Genomic DNA, 26002 nt, shown 5'->3' with positions numbered 1-26002 from the left:
CAAAGCACGCCGTGGTATAACGTATAGCGTTCCACGAGCACGCCTAACAGCTCGTTCAAAGTTTGAGTAAGTTTCTCTAACAATCTGACTTCCAGTTTTGTTTTCAGATCTTTCCTGCGAGGTATTTCCAGCTTAAGCTGCCGTGGTATAAAGGCTGTGCTAAGTCAGTGAAGGCTTTACTGTAATCAGTTATTCAGCTCTGGCATTCAGAGTCTCTGCTCCAGACAGAGGAATCCCCGTGGCTCACCACAAACCCAATCAGGCCCTTTAAGTACACAGCTTTAGAGCAAGGTCTGGGACCGCCTATCACTGCAGCAGCAGCAGCAACAGCAAAAAATGTTTCCAGTTCCCCGGGGTGGTGGTCCACATGCATCTGCAGCCTGTACAAGGGTATTTCACTAATACTTAGTGTCTTTTGTTCAGGCTTCTGTGCTCTGTCACACAGTCTTTTTCCTTCATAGTATTCCCTTCGGACTTCTCCCCGGCTTTTTGATTTGCCCTCTGTTTCCACTTAGCAGTCCTGGCTATTTTCCAAGAAACACCTCAGCACCATTCTCCAGGATAAACAGGCTTCTTGTAGTCTGGCAACATGTGGAGAATGGATTGGAGTTTACTGTATGAGCGAATCTACAAAAAAGCACCTAGGCTGCACCCCCCCCTCTGAGGTTTTAATCACAGACGATTACAAAATGACAATTTGAATGCGGCAACAAAGCGAGCCGTTCCTGTGATTGCTGCCGTAATCTTTCCCGAGTGCAATCAACAACATCGAGACTGCACATCAGTCCTGCAATTAGGCTTGTCAAAATTACAGCGTGGCTTTTTATCCGCGACTGCTTGTTTGATAATGCTTATTGGCAGGTGCCTTTGGAGGAGCAGAGGAAGGGAGCCCACAGCTGATGCATTATGTAAAGCCATACTGTATCGTGCAGGCAGATGTTTCCTCCCAGCGACATAACCATACATCTCCATATCACAGCGGCGTACTCGGGAGTTCTTCCTGTGATTTTTTTCATTGTCTTTCCCATGGACGCACGTGCCTCGTCCTTGACTTTCATCTTGTCATTGTCTACACAAATTGTTCCAGTGCTGTCTAATCATTTTCTGGTCCAATCAGTTAGTCTGAAAGCGTGCATGCCTACTTCAGTGTCGTCCTCAATGTAAAGCATCTTTGCTTCCTTTCATTCTACTTATAGTCCTGTTGACAGCACCGCAGTATCTATGACCTTGTCAGGGAAAATGCCTTCATTCTCTTCTTTAATAGAGACTTACTGTTACAATACGTATCAACAGTAAGTCACTATGATATACAGGCTGTCATTTGCAGCTACTTTCTACTTAACTTTAACTGCTGTTTTGTCTTCATGAGGGTTTTATTTGCCAGCACAAAGTAATTTAGTTAGTGGGCTTGACACGTGGATACGTTTTTTGTGGATTTATTTGAAGGAAAGGCTAATTGTTATGCCTCGGAGGTCCGTCGTTAATTAGAAGTTATCTCGGGCAGCTCTCACATGGTCACCGCACTAATTGGCAGTCAAAGCTGTGTACCACCTGGCCCAGCCTTTAACTCACCAGGTGCTCCCAGCAAAGCCACTGGCCTTGGCATTATGTAGCTGTGGCCTCTTAAACGAAGGCAGACAGCGGAGACAGACAGATAGAGGAGAGGGGAAGAGGGTGGGCACCATATCAGGACAACTTTGCTGAAATGGCGAAGCTGAAAAACAGCTGCAAAAGGTTATTTCATGCTACGTAGCTGAGCAAGCCTTTTTTTTTTTTCTTTTCTTTTTTTTTTGGAAGCCGGCATGAAAGAAAGGTTCTGAAAAATTAGTGTAATCTTTTGATACACATGTCGTCACACATCACACCTCTTTGTTTCGGATTTCTAACACTTTCAGGCGATGTGAGGTGGCAGCACATCAACACCAAGCGCAGCCTGTGCAGGGTTTGTTTACCTGTGCTTTACAGAGGAAAAATAAGTTCATCCTGTGACTGAACAATAGCTGGCATCAGAGAGGTTCTGTCCACAGAGTACAGAGCAGATAAGAGAACAATTGTGTAATTAAGTCTGTTTTGCTCTTTGCGGGGGAAATATGAATGTTCAAATCAATTAAAGCCACATTCTAAATTTTTAATTCAGTGCAGTTGCAACGTGGAGGTAAAATCTGCGGAGAAAAGGCGGCAATTCAATCAAGAGAGAATGCTGCTGCTTTTCACAGCGCGCTGGAAACTCACACCAGGATCCCACAAAGTAAGCTGGAATAGTGTGAGATTTTTTTTTCCCACGCGTGATTGAGAGTCATGATGCGTCTCTGCCATGGGAGAAAATCCATCTTTGACCCCCATTAATCTTGACTAACTGGTCCAAATCTGCAGCAATCACAATGCCCAATCATAAAGTCTGTAGAAGAGGCCAAGGAAGTGTGACCTGTGTATGACTCAAGCAAAATGTGCCCAGCGTCGCCGTGCTCCGGAGGACAAAAGACCTCTGTCTTTTTGTGCCACAAAGTCAAAAGCTTTGTTTTTGTCTTGCAGCTCCAGCATCTAGGGTTCACAGTAATACCCGAATGTGTCGTGCCTTTGTTCTTTGATCACAATGGGAATTTGAGATGTAAAGCGGATTTAGACAATGTGCTATATCTTGATGGATGGAGCAATAGAAGAAGCGCTTAAAAAACGCTTTGGAGCTGCGTTGTGTTTGCAGCTGTAGGCAAAAAACGTTAACGCTCTACAAGAGAGCTGGGGATGATGTGGATGTGTTTGAATTGTTGTTTTTTCTGTTTATTTTTCCAGGAAATGTTGTGTTTAGGCGCAGAGCTTTGGCAGTGTGTGCTTTATGATAGCAGCCTACGAATTCTGCATATCAGTATATTATATGAAGCACGTCATCGATGAGAAAGTGAGTTATTATCAGCAGGATATTAAGCACCAGCAACAATTAGTCTTAACTAAGTTGCAAGAGTCCATTTAATATATATGTATAAAAATCGACAAACCATAAAGAATAACAAAAACAGCAAATTACTGCCATATGAAGACTAATTGGAATAAACAGGCCTATCACTGCTATAATTACTGATAGTGAAATCATTACTTCCCCTAATGCTTCACTGCAACCACCGTTAATAACACTTCATTAATTAAACATACTATGAAAAACAGCAACACTGCAACTCTGCACTTTGGCTCAATGGAAAGGACTTCTAGACTGGGCCCACTGTAGCTTTACTTTGCTCTGGAGGTCATCTCAGGAATAATGAGGTGGGAGAAATGTAAATACTCCTGTTTGCTTAACTGCCAGAGCACTTAGAATACCTGAGACAAGCCAAATTTGAGATTTAGGTTCGTAATGAGGAGCTTATTATGATACAAGCTGGACCAGTGGAGTGAAAAACAGAGATTTTTGCTATGCCAAAAATACCTGAATTGGAATATGCACAGGAGGATGGATCAACGAATGGATGGATGGAAAACCCTCTTATCTCATTGGTGTGACATTGGGAATTCTTGCCTGTGACTATAAATATGGAGATGAAGAAGTTAGCTTACTTCAGTGCAAGGGCTGAAAGACAGGCAATAAGTTACCCTGTCAAAGGGATGTTTGGCAGCTTTTAGAAATAACCCTGCTGTATTGCTGTCCCCCTCCAGTCTTCAAGGTAAACTAAGTTAATCTTAATGTTGCTCAAACGTTGCATGGACAGCAACAACAAGTGAATTTGTAAGACAATGACAGCTACAGGGTATTATTACCATTTATTTGCAGTCATGTTTGTGGTAACTCGTAATTGCAAGTCCAATATCCTTTCGCCTTTAAGCTCTGTGTCAGTGCTAACACCTCAGGGAAGGGAATCGGTCCTTTTACTGTGCAGTAATCACCACTGTTGCCCAGCATGTTACTAATGAGACTGTCATTTGATGCTGGGTAGATAGCGAGTGGTGGGTTTTCTGAACCTTGTGACTGGGTGCAGCTATCTCTGATGAAAACAGCTTTGAAACTAAAGCAAATTGCAATTCAGTTAATCCCAGTATAGCAGTTGAAACACCTCATGTGTAATCGTTGAGTTTCATACACACTGATTTGATATAACCTTTGAAAGTGTAAACCAGCATGGATTATATCGTGTTTATGCACAGGCTCTGCATTGATTTTCTTATTTCACAACAAGATACATTGTGAATAAATACAGTTGGACCAATATACTCTGTATATGTGCCTTTTCAACAGGCTACACTGTATATATAATAGATGGACATAGCCTTTGGATGTCATACACCGGATTTGGACTTTGCCTCAACATGAGTGCTTTTGGTCCACAACTTGAGTGACCAGATGAGGCCCAGTAGACAGCTATCAGCTCCAGCTCCCTGTGTCGGTACACCTGTCAGTCAAACAGACATCCCTCAAACAATAATAACCAATAATAACCAGTCAGAATTGGTTGACTATAGTAAAGCGCAATAGTTGTGGCTAACAGAAAAATTGTTATGTTGAACATTTGTACTAGAGATGGCACGATACCACTTTTTTATGTCCGATACCGATACCGATATCATAAATTTGGATATCTGCCGATACCGATATGAATCCGATATAGTGTTTTTTAATCAACAAAACTGTTTTTTAAATATCTTGCTGCATTTTGTATAAGTTCATACTCAAGTTTAAAACAACAACTACACTAAAGCTATTCTGTTATACCTGTATGCAAAAAAAAATTTTCATAGTTCAGCAATACTGATCAATCTAATAAACTTAAACCTACACCATCCTCCCTATTCTGGTATTTTAAAGAGTACTTAGCGTAAATATTAAGCAACCTAACTAATAGGGTTCCAACTCCCAGCAACAACAAAAATAAATAAATAAAAAATAGGGAACCACCCCTCACGCTCCACCTCATGATGCTTAATCGACGTAATCAACCTTAATTTGATGCAGTGTGAAAAAAAATGCACAGAAATCAATTATTTTTCAAGAAATATTAAATAGATTCAACATCTTTCTTCAACAAAATTGCAGACTGCACAGATGGTACCTTCCCAAAGGAAAAAGTACTATAGCTTACTAGGGTATATATATTAGACTTAATAGTTACAGTAATTGACTTCTATTCCTTTTACATCAGATTAAAACTTTGGGTGTAAGATTTGGATAATTATTTATTAAAAGCTCGACATTTTAAATGAGAATAAGAAAGAAAAGTATGTCTTTGTGCCCCCTTTTCCCTGTTAATGCCCTATCGGCCCCCTGGCTAAACTTTGCTAGATCCGCCCCTGCACAGTTACCAGCGTCAGCTACATAGAAAAAGATCCTCGAGTAGAAAGTAATATTAAATACATTCTAACAACAGCTGATCAAGCTTAAACGTTCTGCTGTTGTTCAGCCGCTGGTTTCCTCTGTCTGGTGCAAAGTGGGCCAAAAACAAACCAGAGAGACGGACTCGCGACAGAAAAGCCGATCAGCTGATCATTAAGCAGTTTCATGATTGAAGTAGCAGCAGGAGAGGCAGTCGCTTGTTAAGCTTAACGCAGGAATGCTTTACAAACATTCAGAGATGGACTTACACACTTGCTTTACTTCTCTCGGGGATAACTTTGTCGGAGATGAAATGCCGGGTTGCTAGCGAAGCTCCAAATGCTATCCAGAGCACCGACAGGTCCCGCATGCCACAGCTGCTCTATCACGTGATGCATACTGCTCCGAGTGCTAACGTTCTGAGGTGAGTTACGGCGCGTTGCAAGTTTTGTGAGGTGCTTTCGTGATATTTAATGGATCGGATTACATTTTTTATTTTTCTCCGATATCCGATCCAGTAATTTAGGTCAGTATCGGACGGATACCGATACATAATATCGGATCGGTCCATCTCTAATTTGTACTGGGCCAGTTTTTCTAAATCGGGACATTTGGACTACCAAAAGCTACATCTTCATTTACAGCATACAAATCATACACAACTAATTTGTGTCACTTTATCAGCATTCGTTTTACTGAGAGTTTACTGAGAGTTTATTAGTGCTCTAAACCTCTCATAACCGTCTTATAATTTTAGAACTTTTATTTTCTGAACACTTTGCAGTCGAGCTTATTAATGTTTCGTTCGAGAAATCCTTGAAATGGAGGAGAATGGGCACCAGTCTTCATCAGAGCAACACAGACATGCTAGTTGGCTTCTGAAATGGTTATGAATAATTACTGTCTTCAGTTCTGTAATCAGTATTGGAAGTACATCTGGCTGGCTTCTGCATGGGTATACCAGGGATATCAGAAATGTACAGACTCTTTCTAATTTTCTAGTATTTATTGCCTTGTAGGCTGGAATGAAACCCTATTAAATCAAAGCTGATTTTTCCATTTTCCTTTGGATATGCTGAAATAAAGAGCCAAAGGTAGAAATGAGAAGCAGCTAATTTCGGGCAATGTATTAAAAAAGGGGAAGCAAAACCTCCATCGTTGCGTAATGCTGAACATCCCGTAATTTTTGCTTTGATAATAGGTATGACTGTTTTGAAAAGATTTCTACCACCCGAGTAATCTGATTTAGAAATTGTCCCACATTTGTGTCTTCAGCTCATGAGCCTATACGCAGTTTTCTTTTTGGTTCTGTCCACAGAGTTTGTACAAATGGAGGGATCCAGGAAAAAGACATCCTTTAGGCTGACTGGGTGGTTGACTTGACTGTGTTCTTTGGGTTGTTGTCAAGTTGAAAGATGAAATTCTTCTTTGACATTAGCAGTGTATTTTTCTTCCAGAGGGCAGCAGATTGTCGCCTCAAACAACTTGGTGTTTGGAGCCATTCATCTTCCCCTCTACACTGACCAGAGCCCCTGTCCAGCCTGTGGCATGATGTAGCACTTCAAGAAGCGTACCAGTGTCATTCCTCCACTAAAGCAAGAGCCAAAGCAGAGGTATGTTTTCCATTTATTTAAGTATTTGTGATCAAGGTTATGTAAAAACTGCAGAGCCAAATTTCATGAAATTTGGGTAAAGGTGGAAAAGAAGCAAATCAAGAGCCTGTCAGCTTTTGTGGCAATCCTGGTCATTGTTAAAGGGCAAAATGTGGCAGATGATGCACCCTCCAAGTGCCCAGAGGAAGACTGCTTAATTATAGCAAAAGTCGTAATCACACGTTTTTTGGTTGCTATTGTTATGTTGCTTATTTACTACGATTATTCAGAAACATAACACATATCGTGCATTTACTGAATATGGTTGTCTGGCTGGGAGTTTGGGCATGGCTAGGGGGTGTTTTTGTATAGCCAGTCTTGCAAAAGCAGCCTCTGTGAGAGTAAAGAAGGTGGCGGACAGAGCCCCAGTCGCATACCTTGGGAAACCTGCATGGTGGTTATGGGCAAGCAACAGAGAGCCGAACTTTTGTACACTATAGAAAGTGGAGTGTGAGGGAGACCCAGAAGGAGCCAGATAAAAAGGTGGCTGCACAAGAACATTTTTGTAAACTTCCTCTAGCTCGTCTAGTTGCTCTTCTCTAGCTAGATCAGATGGATCTAGATTTAGATCTTGGCTCAAGCTGACTAAAGTGGCGAGTGAGCTTGCCTTTTAAAGAGATGCAAAAAAGGATGCAATTTACCTCCTGTATAGTACAAGAAAAAGTTTAAGTAAGGAATTACCCCAACTTCTCACTTTTTTTCATTATTTTAAATCATCTTCATGGTGGGCAGGACAATAGGCCAATAAAAACTATTTTGAATATCAGAATAAGCTACATTAAAATATATATAAATTACTCCAATTTCTTGCTTCTTGATCAGCATTTGATAACAGGTCAGATTTTTACAATGGCATTTTCATAATTTAACAAATGCCTAAGCAGCCTGTCCTCCTTCACTCAGTGCACAGCTTGGAACAAAGGAACAAAAGCCAAATCTCCGCCAGCTACTTTTAATATGAGTCTGAATATCATGAGCAGCACAGAACACGTTTAGCTCAAACTCAGCCTCCATCAATCTCAATCCAGATACCTCCTTCTGCAGCAGCTTCTGCTCAACAGTTGTCTCAACAAGTAATAACATGTATGGAACTGTTCAGCTAACACAGTTTTTTCACATCCTGATGATAAGTCATTAATACATCGCAGCAGCACCACACTGAACTGTCACTGTGGAAGATGCAAAACATGGCATTGTTGCATAGCAGCAGGCATGCAGTGCCAAATCACGACAACAAATCACATCAAGGCACTTTATATTGTAAAATACCAACAGGATAATAATACAAAGAAAACCCCAACAATCAGACGACCGATTATGAGAGTGGGAAGGAAAAACTCCCTTTTACCTTAGGCTGAGGGGCTGGGGGTGAGGGGAGGAAACTGGAGAAAAGACACACTGTGCAAGAGAACCAAAGATTAATAATAACTAATGATAATGCAAAGTGGTGTACAAACACATGGCTGAGGTGCCCAATGCATGAACATGTGATTTGTTTCACAACACTTGCATCTTGATGTAATGGCAGTAATAACCTGATAAATAGTCGTTATTGGGCATAGTTTATGTTTAAAAAAGCGAGTGTAGCTAGAGTTTTGTGGTCCTGCTCTCCTCACTCTTTCTTTTTTTGTGTGTTTTGTGCCCCACATTAGCTCTTGAAGTGGGACACTGACGATATGCAGTCTCTTCCCCGCTCATTTACTCAGCTGCTTTTCTGTGAGTGTTCAAAGAGTTACTATATAGCATTATAATGTCCACTTAACAATGCACATATATTTCTTTGCAACACTACCGAACCGTTTAGGGTGTCTGCTATTATGGGTCCTTGTTAATTATTGATTTTTAAATATGGTGTCATAAAAACCTACAGCAGCTTCAGGAAGTTAATTGTAAGTACATAAAGAGTGCTGCTTTCACGGCTTTAATTGGGATTTTCAGTGAATAATTATTAGAATAAATGTGTCTATGCATATCGAGTGAAAAATTTAATTGCAGCTGTTGTTTCTCCAGCTATGATGACAATGATTGCCCCTAAATTTCACTCATTGTTAATTATGTAAAAGACAAAACGGAGGGGAAACAATCAGACCAGCACAGTAATATTGCAGGATCTATAACTTACAATATAAAACACCTTAAAATTAAAAACTGAATACCTGCCATGAATCCGCAATGTGTCATTTTTACTCTGCTGTTTTAAACCAAGTAGTCTGAACTTTATATGTGCTGGTAGGAGGATTTTGTTAGCTTTGGGCTGAGTTAGTCTAGCTGTTTTATGCAAAGCTGAGCTAGCCTGCCTCTGGCTATATGGACACGTAGGGGTTTAACACAGATTTTTCATCCACCCCTCTGCAAGAAAGTGAATAAGAAGGTTTTTGTTGCTTTTAAGCATATCATATCTTAGATCGCATTTAAAGCCAAACTGAGAAACCACCCATTATACAGATATTTGCATCCTCTATGCAGTCACATGGGTAAAGTTTAGAGCTGTCGTCGGTATCATCAGGTTTTGTCTTATATAAAAATAAGATCTGTGTTGCAGACAGTAGATCCACACTTATTTGCTTTATTGGTATACCTCTAATGTAATTTCTTGTGAATAAATGTGAATTGAGGTTGGCTTATATTCTTACAGAAAAATGTTCTAGAAAATCATGTTGAGATGTAAAATTGATTTTCCTTAGCAGACCTGCTGTCTGAAGCTGTGCTGTATGTATGCAGACGTTTCTTGTGCGGGGATATTCCTTGAGGGGGAAAAAAGGTGAGATAGTATATTATAGGATATAGTATCTTTGTACTAAGTGTCAAATGTTTTCAAAATTTAACCAGCCTAGATATCAGACAGCCCACTTTAGCCTTTCGCTTTAGTAAGGACCCATGCTCTTTGTATTGTCCTGCTGAAATAAGCAATGCTTGATTTTCTCCCTGTCATTACTCCTAAAACTCATTTCTACCCAGTCATGTTACTAATGAACCAATCAGTTTATTGTTGTCCTACTCCCAGCAAAACAGCAAATACCTGTTCCAATATAGGATATAGTATCTTTGTACTATTTCAATTAAATATAGGATTTAACAAGCCAGCGGTGGATCTCACAGACAAACAGGACACTGCATGCTCATTGGCTAACGACTTGTTAATGATGACAAGTTGTTAGCAATCACTGGGCAATCTTCCTTTCTGCCTCTTATAATGATCATAAGTCACAAACTGAACTTCATAATTTATTCAACAAGACCTGAAACTAATCAGGAAAATGTTTACTTGAGTGACAGAGCGAGGAAGCCAAGAGCTGTTTTCACATGGACTTCTAAAGAGTGTCACCCCCTTCATGCCATTAAAAATTATCTGGGTGATAGGCACTTCTGCACTGCTTCTCTTTAGCAAGCAGAAGCTATGTATATCTTTTATACTGCTCATGCTCTCTTTATATGGATAGATCAACCCTGTGGCTCTGGTGCCTTTTTAATAGTCCAGCTCAGTGTGGATGTATGTGTAAGTTTGACAAAATCAGTTCTCTGATGCTGGAATAAAAATGTATGTAGTACTGATGCTGAATAAGTTGTCAGTTCAGTAACTGCAGTGAAATTAAGAGTAGGGATTGCAGACAATGGTGAATTAAGATATCTTATTTACATTTAGACAAAATGACAAACTTTCTCTGACACTAACTTTTCATTTTTTGCCTCTGTGGCATCATTGTCAACTCTAAAAACATGCTACCTGTTACCTTATGTTGCAAAAACGTAATTGAATTTATGAAAAGGTAATTTCTGGGAAACTGGGTTGGTGCACACCACAGGTGGGAGTCCAGATTTTGTTATAAAACTTTCTTTGAGTGAGTGAAGACATGAATTTGCAGCTGGTGGTGTTACTCAACTTTTGATTCACTGTTGTGCTGGACTTACCCGCTGAGCTTCACAGCAGGAGAGACTTCATCTCATTTCTTAGAATTGCGAACACAGACTAGTGCCTGTGTGGCTTACAAACTGTATTGTTTTCATTTCCATTGATCAAACAGCCAAATTCTTCTATAAAGTTTATGTCACAGATGTTGTTATCAAAGCAGAGCTGCAGAAAAGAATAGAGGGAGGAGGAGGCGAAACAGGCAGATGCTCACCTCCGGTTAATAAAAGGACCGGAGTTCTTAGAAAAGAACTGCTTTCTTCTGTTGGATCTAGTAAATATCTGAATCAGACCTGAAACTTTCTCATCATCCAAGTAAACACACAAAATCTCTTTGTCAGATTAGGTCAGTTCATCTCATGGGGGCTAGTAATCAGCTTAAAGGATAATATCGCCATTATTGAGTTTTTCCTTATCTCCAATGGCTAGTGATCTCCTGTATCCACCTCTGACAATTTCTCTTTGCTATCTACAAATTTGGTTTAGCTTCTTTTATTGCTTCCATTTCCTCCTGAGTGCATGAAAAGACTTTTGTATAGGCTTAATACTTTGTAGCCTTCCACCAGAATGAATGTGATGAAAGTAGACAAATTCATAATCACCAGTCACAGTCACTCAGTCGAGCTTTTCATGAATATGCAGTGCTGATAGTCTGGCCTCCCCCTCGTGAAAGATGTTTTCCCACTTAAACATGACCTTAGTTGGTTAGTTAGCATTCTGGGATATAAAGCAATAACTGTAACAATTAACACATTGGTTGTATTAACCCTGCTTTTACATGCAGGTGATGTATGCAAACTCTGTTATTACAGTTATTAAAGTTTTCAAAAGGGTTACAGGTTTGACTTGCAAATAAATAAAAGTGCCTGCCTGTCAGTATCTTCTGCTCCAGTAATGTTCTCCTTCTTTAAATCCCCCAAATTTGGTTTCATTTCTTTTATGTTACTGACTCCTTGCTGCTGATGCGAATCCCAGTGTAATCTCTGAAGTCAAAGCATGGGCACATGAAGAAAAAAATCAATTTTGTGTTCAAGTTTTATTCTTGAGTATGAAAGCTGTTTTTTGAAACAAACAATCCCAACTCGGTGTCTACTTTTCACCGTTCCTTTAGTTTTCAAATCACCATTGTATGGTTTATTTTTCTCTGTTTGCATCACCACTACAGGTTATTTTGACTCTTTGGCATTTTACAAATCATGTAACTCTCTTTAAATAAAATGTCATCATCTGATATTTCATGACTTTTCCTAAAATTGGTCAATTTATAATTCAAAGGGGGGGGAGGAAGTAAAAGAACCATTGCAGCCACTTATACCAAGAATCACTTATACACAGAATTATTTTGACCACATTTCAATGTAAAAAGCTACTCTTAAAATTTGTAACATATGTTGTTTGCACAACATATAACATTGTGGCAGGGTATGGTTTCTGGCTCAGCTGCAGGGCAGGGGTGGAGCAGTGGGTTTAGGGTGTGGTGTCAGGTGAGGCTGAGCAGATCTCCATCATCTAATCATGCATCCCCTATTTGAGTGGGATTCATAGGACCTGATAAGAGAGCGTTGCTGGATGGAAAAGAATTGTGGGAGCTTGAAAGCTGCACAAGCAGTTGAGGAAACATCCACTTACCTTGCAATGCTGTGTGCATGGATCTTCTGTTACAAACATGAACCACCTAGCTAGATGTGATTGATAAATAAATATATATAGGACTGCAGTTAGATAAAAGATGAAAAATTACTGCAGGACTGAAATTGCCATGGATGACATGTTAAGCCAGGGCAGATTGTGGAGAACTACTACGAGCAAATCACACAAATCGAGCTGCAGACCGAGGCAGAGCAATGTGAACGGTGGATGAGAGAGAGGCTGTAGGATAGGTGAAGAGGAGGTAAATGTGGATGAGATGATAAACCATCTTTGTTCTATTTTTAGAATAATTAATTTATTAATATGTGTTTCTTATTTGTTGAAGCCAGCTGAGAAATGACTTACCAAAGAATTTGTCATTGCTGTTGTTGCTGTAAAACAGGGTGAAAATAAAGTCAGTTGCCAGAGAAGCCTCAGTCACGGTGGCCCATTTCTAGCTAAATCTGTGCACACAGCACTAGAAACAACATAACACATTCACAGGAATCAGAGTCTAAACACAACATGGCTGAAATAATGATCACAACACTACTAAATTAACAATTTGTTGTTAAACATTAACCATCTCATGAGTCTTTGCGCTTGCCAGTGCAGAAGTCTTCTATACTTAGAAAAGTCAAATAGAAAAACAAAACAAGTTTGCTCCGGTACATCATTGTGTGGCCAAAGATATAGAAAGAAACTACTGAGTAAATGTTAAAAAACAAACAGCGTCAATTTAGTTACTCATTTTAATTAAGTATGGTCATTGTATGATGACCATATGTTGTATGGTGAAGGTACTATGGTTTCAGCACAAAGGTGGGGAGTGCCTAGGACTTCCATGAGAATTGTGAATTTTGTATCCTCAAGACAAAATTGGACTTGTTGAATTTATCAAAGCAATGCTACAGACATTAATTATTATCAAAAATCATTTCTGGACACAGAACAAAAGTAACAAAATACAGACAGATGTTTTTTCACATTACCTAAATCAAATGAGCAGAAAAGACATGCTGTGTTTCTGTACCCCCACCCTTTCTCTGTGCTCTGAGGTCTTAAAATGACTATTATTGTTTATTGCAATTATTTCTGGAACAATATATTATCCAGCAAAAAGAGCTGGCCTGACAGCCCTAGCACCCTAAAGTGCATTTATGGGCAGTGAACTGAAGCATTTGAACAAACCCTCACTCACTGGAGATGTCTGTTTTCCAGATGGATGTTTAATTGAAAAAGAAGAAGAAGAAAAAACAGCCAAGCTGAGATGAGAGAGTAAGGACAAATTAATGTTACCTAACTTCACTGCCTGCAGAAAACCAATATTCAATTAGAATAAGGTGATGAACTTATATTTAATTTAAAATTATGCCCACATCCATTTCAGTGGACGCTATAGCAATTTCACAAAGCTGAACAGTTTTGTAATAAAGTTATCAAATATGGAGTCTGCTGATTCTTCTTTTATATTTGGGGGCTTTCTGTATGGAGATATTATGCTGTGTAATATAGGTTGTGTAATCTAATTTGAGCATTTTTATGTTAGTCTCCAAAGTAACTGGACTATTTCAATCTAGTTGAATGAAAGTCCTGTGCAGTCAGCGACTGTCTGAAGTCTAGAAAACATGGACATCATCAAATGCTTACCTTCCTCCCTTGAGATGCTCTGCCAGGACTTTACTGCAACCACCTCCAGCTGCTGCATGTTTGTGGGTCTCACTACCGTCACCTGTGTCTTCAGTAACTGAAAAGCATCCTCTGCTGAGATCAGGTGAATCACTTGGCCATTGAAAAATATCCTATATAATTGCCTTGAGAAACCCTTGGGTTGCTTTTGAAGCACCTTTTAGGTAATTATTCATTTGCACTGTGAAGTGCTCTCTGATCACTTCTGCATCGTTTGACTGAACGTGAGCTGAGAGTATTTCCCTGTACACTTCAGAATTCATCCTGCTACTTTTCTCTTGATTCTAGTACAGGTTAATCCTGGTTTTATCTGTCCAAAGAATTTCTTTCCAGAACTGTGCCAGCTCTTTAATCAGGCCTTCCTGTTATTCAGTGTAACCAGTGCTTTGCACCTCTGGATTTACACTCGAGAATAATATAATAATATTAGCTCCTGGGGGAAAAATGTGGTAGGAATTTGATTACACAAGAGGGAAAAGAAGAACTGAGAAATTAGAATTACCACAGCAGAACAAGGCTTCATGTAATTACAAAACAGTTAGATATTTTTTAGATCTAAGCTTTAGGTAATTAGAAGCTGGCTGATGCAGCCGAGTAGCTGGATATCCTTGTAAGGACTGGTGGAAACTACAGGGTGGGCCATTTATATGGATACACCATAATAAAATGGGAATGGTTGGTGATATTAAAGTCCTGTTTGTGGCACATTAGTATATGTGAGGGGGCAAACTCCAGATGGGTGGTGACCATGGTGGACATTTAGAAGTCGGCCATCTTGGATACAACTTTTGTTTTTTCAATAGGAAGAGGGCCATGTGACACATCAAACTTATTGGTAATGTCACTTGGTTTCAACGCAACGTTATTACGGTGAATGGCCCACCCTGTAGCTGGTTTGTGTGAAGAGAGGGGTTATGTGGTGTGAAGTGGCGATCAAGAGATGTACCCTCTGTCCAGGGTGTCTTGAGTGTTGTGTGAGGCAAAAACAAGCACAGAGATGCCTCGAATGATTTCACTTGAGTTGCAGGAGTGACATCATTGGAGGGGTATCCCAGTTGCATTACTGCTTCCTTTAGATTATGGTCTTCTATTGTTTTCCACAGTCTGTACTGTTGTTCAGTTGTGTAACATTGGTACATTTTGCTTCAAAACATAAATATTAATTTTCCTCTCTGAGCCGAGTCCCCACACTCAGATGTTGTGGTCCTGTAGGTGCAGCCCTTCTTTCTTCTTCATCTTTCTCACATGAAAACAGAACATGCTTCCATTTTTCAGTGATATTTTTTATTTACACTGATTGAAATCACAAGTTTGATGTCTGCTGAAGTTGGAATGACCAATTCTTAATCGCTGTATAATTGTTTAGTCATTCCTGTTGTTTCCTCCACCTTTCACCATTCTTAGTTCATTTAATAGGTTATACACAGAGCAGAAAATAATGTGAAGAGTCCGGATGTTGCTGGATCTGGATGGGTGACTGGATAACAAAAAGAAGGGGAAAATGGAGCCAAAAATAGTATGCCGGGACTGTAACAGTTTAGCTCGCAGAACAAGCATTCCTGCTTTTGAGACGTTGTTATATCGTTCCAAAAGGGTCAACACAGCAACTTCTGGTTCTTCAAGTCAAGTGTGGAATACCAACTATACTTGAGGCTGACTTCAAAAGTAAAATCAGTCTCAAACACTTGTATCCATGCATCCATTCTCTTCAGCTTATCCTTATCAGGGTCATGGAGGGAAGGGGGCTGCAGCCTATCACAGCTACCATAGGGCGAGGCGGGTACACCCTGGACAGGTCGCCAATCTGATACCAAAGTGGTCCTAACACTCTTATAATCAACATGGTAACAAGTCTAAAACCAGTAGATGGCTTCATGGTTACTGTGTTGGTCTTTTAACTCAGGTCTTGTCCATGTGTGAAGTTTGTATGTGCTCACTATGCTGCACAAATTAGCTTTGAGAGTTTTCCAGTTTTTCCCTCCATGCAGAAAATGAAAATGTGACATTTTTCATAAACCAAAATGTTTTTACTGCTTAATGACAAAAATATCTTAAGAATGTTCAAATGAACTATTTAATTTTCAAAGACAGAGACAGCTTACAGTATTTTGTTTTAAAGGACTAATTAACCAGCTCTATATAGTTGCACTGACACAGGTAAACCCTGATTTAAATTCAAATTGGGTGCCTATTTGCTGTGAAATAAGCACATGATTGTCTGCTGGTTCCCAGTTGGTTTATATTATCTGGTTATTGGTGTCAATAAATTCTGTGATAAATATAAAAATGCAAATTTCCATTCAGCTAGAGCAGTCACTTTATGTCAGCATACAAGTCTTGCTAAATCCTGTGCTTCATGTTTTATTTTTAAGACGCATTTGCAGCATAATTAAAAGCGCAGATATCAAGTACTGCTGATCAGCCTAATCAACACTGAGAACTGTTGAGGCAGGACGAAAGAACAGAATCATAATCAACCCTGAACCTCTCATCTTTGATTTCAGATAAAGCGCAATGTAGATAAACTGAAAAACAACAACTGATACTAATTGATTAATTTACCAGCCACAAAAAGTAAATTGCTTCTATATTTGCTCATTAATACAGGGTGTGTGACTAACGAGGAGGGTTTATATCGTTAGAATCTTCCAAATGTTCCTCTTGCTGTTGGCCACAAATGTTAACACTGCAAAGAAAAACACTGCTAATACACATATACTATACCACAGCCATTCAAAGAATTGTTTTTATCCTATGATGTGGGATATGCATGACATGAAGTGCAACCTCACATCAATGTTTAAACCCATATTTAAAGCAGTGTTTTGTTTGCAGCACACTGTTGACTAACATTTTCTACCTGTTTCACAGTATGAACTCATCAGATATTTCGGTATTGTTAATGTTTTAGGAGGACAGGGTATCTGACAATGGTCTAAGAAGCACTGAAGCAAATTTCATGTCAGAGTCCCACACACCACCATGCATCATTGTTAAACTTGAGGCTTGGTCCTGAAAAACTGCAGACTACAGCTTTAATAAGTATTTCAGAGATTTCTTGGAGCAGTAATAAAAGTTAATGTGGAAAGGTAAGCAGAAAGAAAAGTAATCTTTAAACAACTGGAGAGAAGCCTCAGAGGGTTCCTGCTGGAACCTTTGTAGCCCCCACCCCAAAATAAAAAATGTTTTTGAAGCACCCTGAAAGCACCCTACTTATTTAAACTACACTGAAGGATGCTTTTACTTCCAATATATAAGCTCTAGGAAGGTAACGCATGCCAAACAGAGACTGCCTGGCAGAAAATGGAAAAATACATGTTAGATGTTAAAGCTGCCTTCTACAGAGAATAAGACCTATACTTCTAGGAGATATTTTGGTGCTGAAAGAAATCCCATGAAATCCCCTCCACCCCATCCCTCTTCAGCTCAAAGGTAGATTATGTAAGATTTATGTAAAATAGCACCCCCTGCAGGCACAACAAAGAGTGACTAATCAAAATCAAAACGAATGCGAACTCCCACTCTGAGTTCTACATTTACAGGGAGGACAGCATGCATGAGGCAAAATAAATATGCCCTAATCCCTGTTTGCTGAACAGGATAGTTTCAGGATCAGGAAATATTATTATAATGCCCGGAAGCCTTGTAGCCTATCAAACTCAAGTATTTTTACTTAATCTTGAGTACAGCTAGCTGCTATTAGCATAATTCATATACACTGAAACATTATAACTTGAAGTATCTCATTACAATGTAATGCTCTGCTTGCAAATGTCTTCATTCAACTGAATTTTATTTCGACATGCACCAACTATCTAAACGTTGCTGCACACAAAGCACATCCATACAATGCATCAACACTTCCTGTGGGAACCACTATACAAGCCAAGTCCACAAATAGCCAACTTTGTAATCTACAACCAAAAGGATCCACTGCCAGTGTCCCATTTGGTATCTTGCAATGTGCTTAGCAAACATTAGCATACTAATCTGCTAAACCAAGATAGCGAAAACTTGTTAGCTACTTACTGGGTGTAATTTATTAATTTATGCACACAAATTCTGTTTATCCTGTGCAGAAAATAAATGCACATGCAACATTACAGTTACACTAATAAAACATACGCATGGACAAGTTTTGTTCTTACCATATGTTTAGGTTAGGGAGTCAGAATAATTCTGTATACATGAGCACATGCTTGCTATCTGCAATCTGCATATACCCATGCCTGTCTTCTTTTAAAGAATGAAGTGTGTTTAATTTGAGGTGGATCATGGAGTAGATGATGTCATTCTAAGTGAGAAACCCAGAGAAAGACAAAACAACGAGGAGGAAGCCAAAAAAGGCAAACCTTTCCAAAAAGTAAATGGGCTGATTCTTATGTAGTGCTTTTCTACCCTCCTGGAGTACTCAAAGCATTAAAGGATGCTTCAAAAAGGAATTTAGGGTTAATATCTTCCTTGTTACACCTGGTAGAGAAGACACACTGATCATTTTATTAAAAAGATGAAAGCATTTAGACAGTTTTTAACTCTCAGTGATGCAGCACTGTTTGCTTGAGTTTAGAAACTGAAGAGGAGTTTGGACCCGGAAACGGCTATTGAGATCAGACTTAAGAGATGGATTAAACTGTAAGTGATGACATCCAACAAGGATGGAAATCTTGTTTTAGTCAATGCAGTTTTAATATGCTAAACCAGGAGTAAGCAACATTTTTCTTCATAGACACTAAGCAAAGTAGTAAGCAAAGAGCCACACTTTGAGCAAATTATGCTGAAAAACAAAAAACAAACAAAGGTGAATTATGGTAGACAAAAAAATACTTCAAAACCCAAGAACTTTATGTTAGAATGAATTATTACAGTCGTACACCTCAAACTCATTAACAAAATGTTTCTTTTTGATTACCTTTTTCGCAGTAGGTAGAAGTTGTTTATCTTTCCTTTATGGAGATTGAGATAGTTCATGAGCTGGTTCTGCCCCCCTGGGATGTATTTTATATACTGCACATGTGAAACAGCAGCATGATCATCTATTTTTTTTCTTTTATTTACTGTTTTGTTTGTTCTCTGTGTTGATGAAACCTAGCCGGGAAATTGTTGCCCAGTTAAATTAAAAAAGTGTTGTATAACAAATTCAGTTGAGAAAATGTTGATGAATCCTGGCTTTGTGTGTGTGAAACAATCATACACTCAGTATAATCTGAGATGTGTGGCTATCCACTGTTTGTGAATTAGGCCATGTGAGCATGTCAGTATGCTGGCATTAGCGTTTAGCTTAAGTACAGCTTCAGAGCAGCTGGTCTGTTGAGGACATACTTTGTTTCTGAAATAGTGTTTGTTTTAAAACCTTTAATATTTCACTTGTTGCTATTCTTATATGAATGTGTGGTTAGTCTAAACGAGTGATGCGCATGTACCACTGTCTGGAGCAGTGTTTGACCATAAATGAGTCGCCTGCATATTCTGCTTTTGTTGATAATGTCATGACTATACCAAACCATATTTGCATACATGTGTTTTTTTTACAAGGCTAAAGTTGGACATTTCTGAGAGCATTTACTCTGCAGTTAAATTAATGCTGATCCAAGAATGTGGTACACGGCAACACAATTATCCACAGGGATTAAAGTGGAGCTAATACTCTGGAAATGTGCTTATTTGTCTGTTTGATAAGAAATAGTTTTAAAAGCAGTATTACAAATATTATATATAAAGGCCAGCAGTAAATATATGTGTGTGTATGTCTCTGTTTGTTTTTTTGTTTATTGAATTTTAAATATTGAACATATTTTATATTCATATGGGCAGCAGTGGTTTGAATGGTGACTGTGTTTACAGAGGTAATTTGGTCCTGATTAAAGAGTACATTAAACAATAAACATATAAAGGCTAATTTACATCATGGTGCTCTGCTCTCAAAAACTGACATAGTGCTCATTTATAAAGCGCTTTACAAACCCGAGCATTACGGCTAACGGCTGGATTTTTCCGTTTCATTGCTAGCTAAACAATGCATAGCCACTTACTAGGGGTGCAACGATACACAAAATTCACGGTTCGGTTCGGTTCGATACTTTGGTGTCACGGTTCGATATTTTTTCGATACAAAAAATGTTCATGCCTTTTTAATTTGTCATTTATTAAAATTATAAATATATATTTTAACTCAAAAGTACAGTTTTTAAATTTAACCCTAACCCTTGTGCGCGTTTTTTATTTTGACAGCGAATGCGCACCTGCGGACCACTTATGTGCACCCCTGGTTATTTAGCTCGTCATATTGCAGCCACAGAAATTCTTTTGTCCATGAAACCATAAAGCTGCACTTTCTTTTTGCCTTATAGTCTCATTTGTCATAACTTCTCCGTTTTGTGGTAAGCTTTTCTTTGGCTGTCACTTCTTCACCCCGACCTGTCTTATTTGGCTCAGCAGAACTAAAATATATATACTGCTACTTTTACACACGGACTCACATAAGCTCAGCGATTCTCTGCGCGATCAACCTCTCACATGTTTAAGCTGCGGGAGATTTCACTTGTCATGTTTGCATAGTAAGCTAACGATTAATAAGACGATGTCAGAGAAATTGGTGCACAAATTATCATCACTCACAGATCAGTGCTGTCGTTGCAAAGTGAAAGCAAAAAAACAAGCGCAAATTCAAACGCGATTTCAATATGTCACATATTGACAGTGGCTCACCGATGCCAATGACATAATTACCCAGCTACATTTCTGAAAGAATGCAAAAGCATTGACATATATTTTTCCTACAATAGCCCGACGGGCAGGGCAGAGAGATTTTTGTAGCCCGACTGGAAAGATCGCTAACTCCGGGACGTCGGGCTAGCGATTTTGCAAGCCCTGTATCTGATTGAGGAATCACTCATCTTTGGAAAAGAGAGTTTATTACAGAGAAATGTCTCTTTCCAAAATAAAAGCTATACTATCCGCTTCTTCTGGGCTATATTCTCAGCAGCATAAGGAGAATCACGTGCTAACAGCTGTCTAAATGACTCGGCTAAAGTTAGTAGCATGCTTGTTGTTTTTGTCTTTGCACTAGGATGATGTCGGCGTAAATGTGCAGTCATATTCGTTGTGTTCCCACTAGTGCTTTCAGGTTAATCTCGTTGAAATGACCTTAACGCCACAACACGGCAAATCTCCGTTAACGAGCTACCGCCGATCGCCCCGTGCATGGGGCTAGACGGCCAACACGTTAACGAGCTAACTGCGCTAACACACTAGTTCACACCAATGTAATTAAGCATTGCATGGCACATCCAACATACTGTTTTACTTTAGTCCATGACTCGCTTACCTTCAGGGTCATACGTCACATGAAAACCAAAATAATTCCAAACGCCAGATCTGAATGAGGGTGGGGGAGGTCCATCTTGCAAGGAGAGCTTAACTTCTGTCTCGCTAGCTTGCCCTGCGCTCTTCCTCCTGACTATGCTGTCTGTGTTGAGCGCTCAGTGGATCTGCGCTCGACAGTGCAGCCTAGGCGGAGTAGTCGAACGCAGATTCACTGAGCGCTCAACACAGACAGCATCGTCAGAAGGAAAGTTGATAAAATAAATTACAAATGTTGTATTGTTCGATACATATGCGTACCGAACCGAAAGCACTGTATCGAACGGTTCAATATCGATACGAATATCGTTGCACCCCTACCACTTACTGCTAAAGAGACAGAGAGCGAAAGTGGACAGTATATCTTTGGTATTTTAACATAAAACTCATTGTTGCAGTCAGAGGCAGCCCAACAGTGATTCCCTCAAACTGATTTTTAGTTTTAGTGTCCTTATTTTCCCCTGAGTTATCGATTCTTTCACTAGCTAGCTAACTAGCTAACTAATGTAAGTCTATTAGTTGCAATCAGTCAACCAGCTACATGGCATCACGTTTCATACAGACAGAACACGGCTCTAAACATGTTTTTAAAACTTTGAGTGCTTATTTCTTAAATCCTGCTACACAGATAGAGATACATCTGTGTAAGTCTTTGAGAGCAGGGCTCCATGATGTAAAGGCAGTTACAGTGTCAAGTATCTGCATCCATGTAGAGACTGTATGAATGTTTCTGACAGCAGAATTCTCATTTAGTGCTAACACTAAGTTAAAAATATTCATATTCATTATATTTCAGAATTATTAGCTTTGTCAGCTTTAATCGGCCTACATTACAGACTAGCCTGACAGCTGAAATGAATGGACTTTGATGGCAACACTGAAAGAGCTATGAAACAATTTGAATTTTCTGAGTGTGCAGTAGCTTTATAAAGCTGTGTGGAAGCTGAAAAAAAGGGGATCCAGGACATTTACAAAAAGGAGACATTTAAATATTAAAAATATAAGTCCAAGTAACATGAACGTCTGTCTGTTCATCATGAATAATTTTAATAAGTAATGGTAATAAGTGAGTGAAGTGTGTAAGACATAAATGTGCAAAAAGCACAGTCTTCGACACATGCAACATTTAGATGTGTGCACTTTAAGGTATCTGCTCCATTTAAAAAGAAGACGTGCCAAAAATAGAGATCTGCAGAAATCAAATGGGCAAAAATGTTTCCTGTAACCTCTGCTTACAGTCCCCATGGTTCAGCCATAAAAAGTGTTTGCTTTGCACATTTTTTTTCTCACTTCAGACTGAAATACATTTCTTTGACATTTATGCAAAGTACTCCATCTGAGCTGAGTGGGGGATTCAAGAAATTTGGGTGAAAGGAGAAAGCCGGTGTGTAGGCAGCAATCCACTCCACATGCGCTGTTGACAAGTAGCTCGCTGGCAAATCATGTTGTACCACTTGCTGGTCATTTCTTATGTTTAGTTAATAACAAGATATTCTTAGCATCTTTACAGAATTGCTCTGACCTTCTTACTGCTTTCAAGTGTTACACCGACTCCTTTTAGAATTGCTAGATGGGTGGGTGTCCTCTGTTTTCACTTGTATTGAAAAGAAATAAAATGAAGTCCTGTGAAATTCCTTTCTCCAACACTGTCTCTAAAAGTAAATGTGCTGGAATGTTTTTGTTTTTTTTTTTACCCTTTTCTAAATATTATGAAGGGCATAAAAAGACACCCCTTTTTGATTTAGCAAAGCTCATCAGGAGTTGATTAGCAGACCAGCTGCTGTGTTATACAGTTAGAGCAAGTATTTGGACAGTGACAGCTTTTTAAATTTTCCTCTTTACACCACAACATTAGATTGTAATTATTGCAAAGGTTTACAATAATTATAAGGTCTTAATCCGATACAAGGAAGTAAATTATTCTGTCTTATGTCAGTGAGAGGGTATATCTCTAATGTAATCATCTCAGGCACACAGGTCAGGTTTTAGCACAGTAGCCCAAGCCACCTGTTCAAACATCCTGTTCAAAGATAGACAGCCAATCAGAAGAAAACATCTATCTATCTATCTATCTATCTATCTATCTATCTATCTATCTATCTATCTATCTATCTATCTATCTATCTATCTATCTATCTATCTATCTGGTTTTGAATGATTAATGAGTTGCTACGTTGTTAAAGAGAATAAAGCTAATTCAGTAGAACATAAATTAGGATGTTTAACTGTGAATCAAGCATATGAATTCTAGTAGTAGAAGGAAATGAACTTAATAAATCTACGTTAATACCACTTTTGAGAAAAGTCTGTTCTGTATTGTATATTAAGCAATTATTATGTGAATAAATAATTTTTCTGAAATGTGGTCAGGGGTTAGCAGAAAGAATGAATTGAAGGGATATTTCATGAAGGACTTCATAAAATGAGGGTGGGGGATGGGATCAGAGATGTTAGCGCTATTCTGGTGGTATAAAATTGAAAAAAAAAAATGGACCTATAGGCAGTGAACCAGATGGATGATGGGTGTACCTCCAGCCAGTTTTACAAAGTAGAAAGATCCAAATGGAGAAATTATCTACCCAGATAACCAATTGTATTGGGATAACTTTCAACCCCATAAAGAATATTTAGTGCACTGATATTTCAAGCTCTCGATCCCCTACTGCTCCACTATTTTTGAGCACCATGTCCATTTGTGCCAGAACAATGGGTGCCTCAGAAGCACATATATGCATCCTGGCATTGAGTGAGTGTATAAATAGAAATTTGTGGTTTAAATTAGCATGTCATTATTTTGAGTCTAATTAGTGAAAGTATGCATCATAGGCCCATCATGTTCTATATCACCAGCTTGATTATGTTTAAAACAAATAATCAAGATTGTATTGACATGTAGACATTTAGCTTAAATTAAAGAAGTTTAGCAAAAGTGTCATTAATATGAGCATTTCCCAATGAGTAGTAGACAGACAGATAAACATAAATATCCAATATAAATTGTATGTACTTCGAGTGAAATGGTTGTGAACTTTGAAATGCAGACAGTCCTCCGTAAACAGAGAACTCAGCCATCTCCAGGGTTCCTGCTGCATTGAGTGCTCAAGTACCGTTACACAAACAGTATTGGATTAGTGAGAATCATTGTGATCAATGGTATTTCTAATCCACTGACTTGGCTTTTTACTGGGTCCATGCTATTGATCCAAAGGTCTGAGAGGACAAAAACATTACAACAAGCATTTGCAGGGCCTGCATTTCTTTTGGTGTGTGTAATTGTAAGAATTTTAAGTTTTAAAACGAAAATGTAAAGAAGTGTTTTCCTGTTTCAGTTGAGGACATAAACCTAATTGTAGCTTTAGTGGAACGCGTACTCCGATTTAGCTAATCGAATAAAACAATCTAAATGATAATCTTGCACTCAGAGTCTTTATCAGGTTAACATTGATTATTTGAGTTTATGGAAATTTTATGTCATTACCATCCAGTCTCATACTCTGGCAGATGCCATCGCCCGGCCGCATACTTCTTGCAGTTTAAGTGACTGGGGTTGCACAGTGCTGAGCATTTCTTTTTCTTTTTTCCCTTTAACATCAAACTGCTGTAGGGGGATAAGCTGTGGGGGATGCAGGTGGATGGCCCTGCGGTGTCCTGGATTACAAACTATCTTGCCAAAAGGCTCCTGTTGGTACTGTTCCAGGAGCCACCCCAAGGCACCATCCTGTTATCTTTCATTTGCCTTCTTATCTCCTATTTGATCTTCACATCTCTCTGACCGTAAAGTAACTCAGTCACAGGATTTAACATTTATGAGAGGGATGACTCTCATAAATGATAAGTTTTATGACTCCGTACAATCATAAAAGGCTTGCAGATGGTCTCGTTTCTTAACATTTAGAATAATTTGTAGTGAACTGAGTCCTGAAGTTCGCTGTGAGAATGGATGACACGAGGATGTGTTTGCAGAAGGGTTCACTTTATAAGGTTTGATAGTGGTTTTGTAAGAAGAAGAATAAGCAGATGATGTTATAGCTCCACTTGATTTTCAAATGATTTGTGATGATTTTCTAAACGTGTTTTCCATCTTTCTGATTTCTTAGTTTGTTTGCATGTTTCTCACACTTGGACAAAGATAACCAATTAAAACCTACACCCTGTTTATCAACAGGATGTAGGTTTCTTCTATCTCAACATAATTTCTTATTATAGCCATATTTTAACATGAATGTAACTAACGGCTGTGAAACTGATAATTAACTTGGTGTTTTCATGTTCGTTATAATGATTTGGACACACATATTTGGTTCTGTCAGCAGCTTTGGCTCCTGAAGAGATTGTTGAAAAGCCTTGCACTGTGAGCCCGGCTAAAGTTTTTATGACAATTCATAAAATATTTTCCAGCCCTGGAAATGTCTTGTGGCTAAATCCTGCACCTGAAAAATATTAGACTAAAATAAGCTATAAAAATATGGCAAA

At 38.9% G+C, this 26002-nt stretch overlaps 1 protein-coding gene across 5 annotated transcripts in view; it reads left to right on the top strand.

Annotated features, from left to right (window-relative positions):
* The window catches only part of LOC309698352 (CMP-N-acetylneuraminate-beta-galactosamide-alpha-2,3-sialyltransferase 1-like), a 103255-nt gene that overhangs the window by 2249 nt on the left and 75004 nt on the right, over positions 1-26002 (top strand). For 2 of the 5 annotated variants that reach the window (XM_082520729.1, XM_082520726.1), the window contains exon 2: positions 6751-6906. The gene's annotated coding sequence lies outside the window, so the exon portion shown is untranslated. Of the gene's footprint in view, positions 1-6750; positions 6907-8597; positions 8662-9632; positions 9707-13702; positions 13760-26002 lie in introns of all 5 variants that reach the window. The other 3 variants (XM_082520727.1, XM_082520730.1, XM_082520728.1) reach the window with 3 other exon arrangements.

Source organism: Aulonocara stuartgranti (assembly GCF_965226115.1).
Source record: "Aulonocara stuartgranti genome assembly, chromosome: 22".
Classification (NCBI taxonomy): Eukaryota; Metazoa; Chordata; class Actinopteri; order Cichliformes; family Cichlidae; genus Aulonocara; species Aulonocara stuartgranti.
Note: the sequence above shows the minus strand (reverse complement) of the source record. Positions and strands in the feature narration are given on the sequence as shown.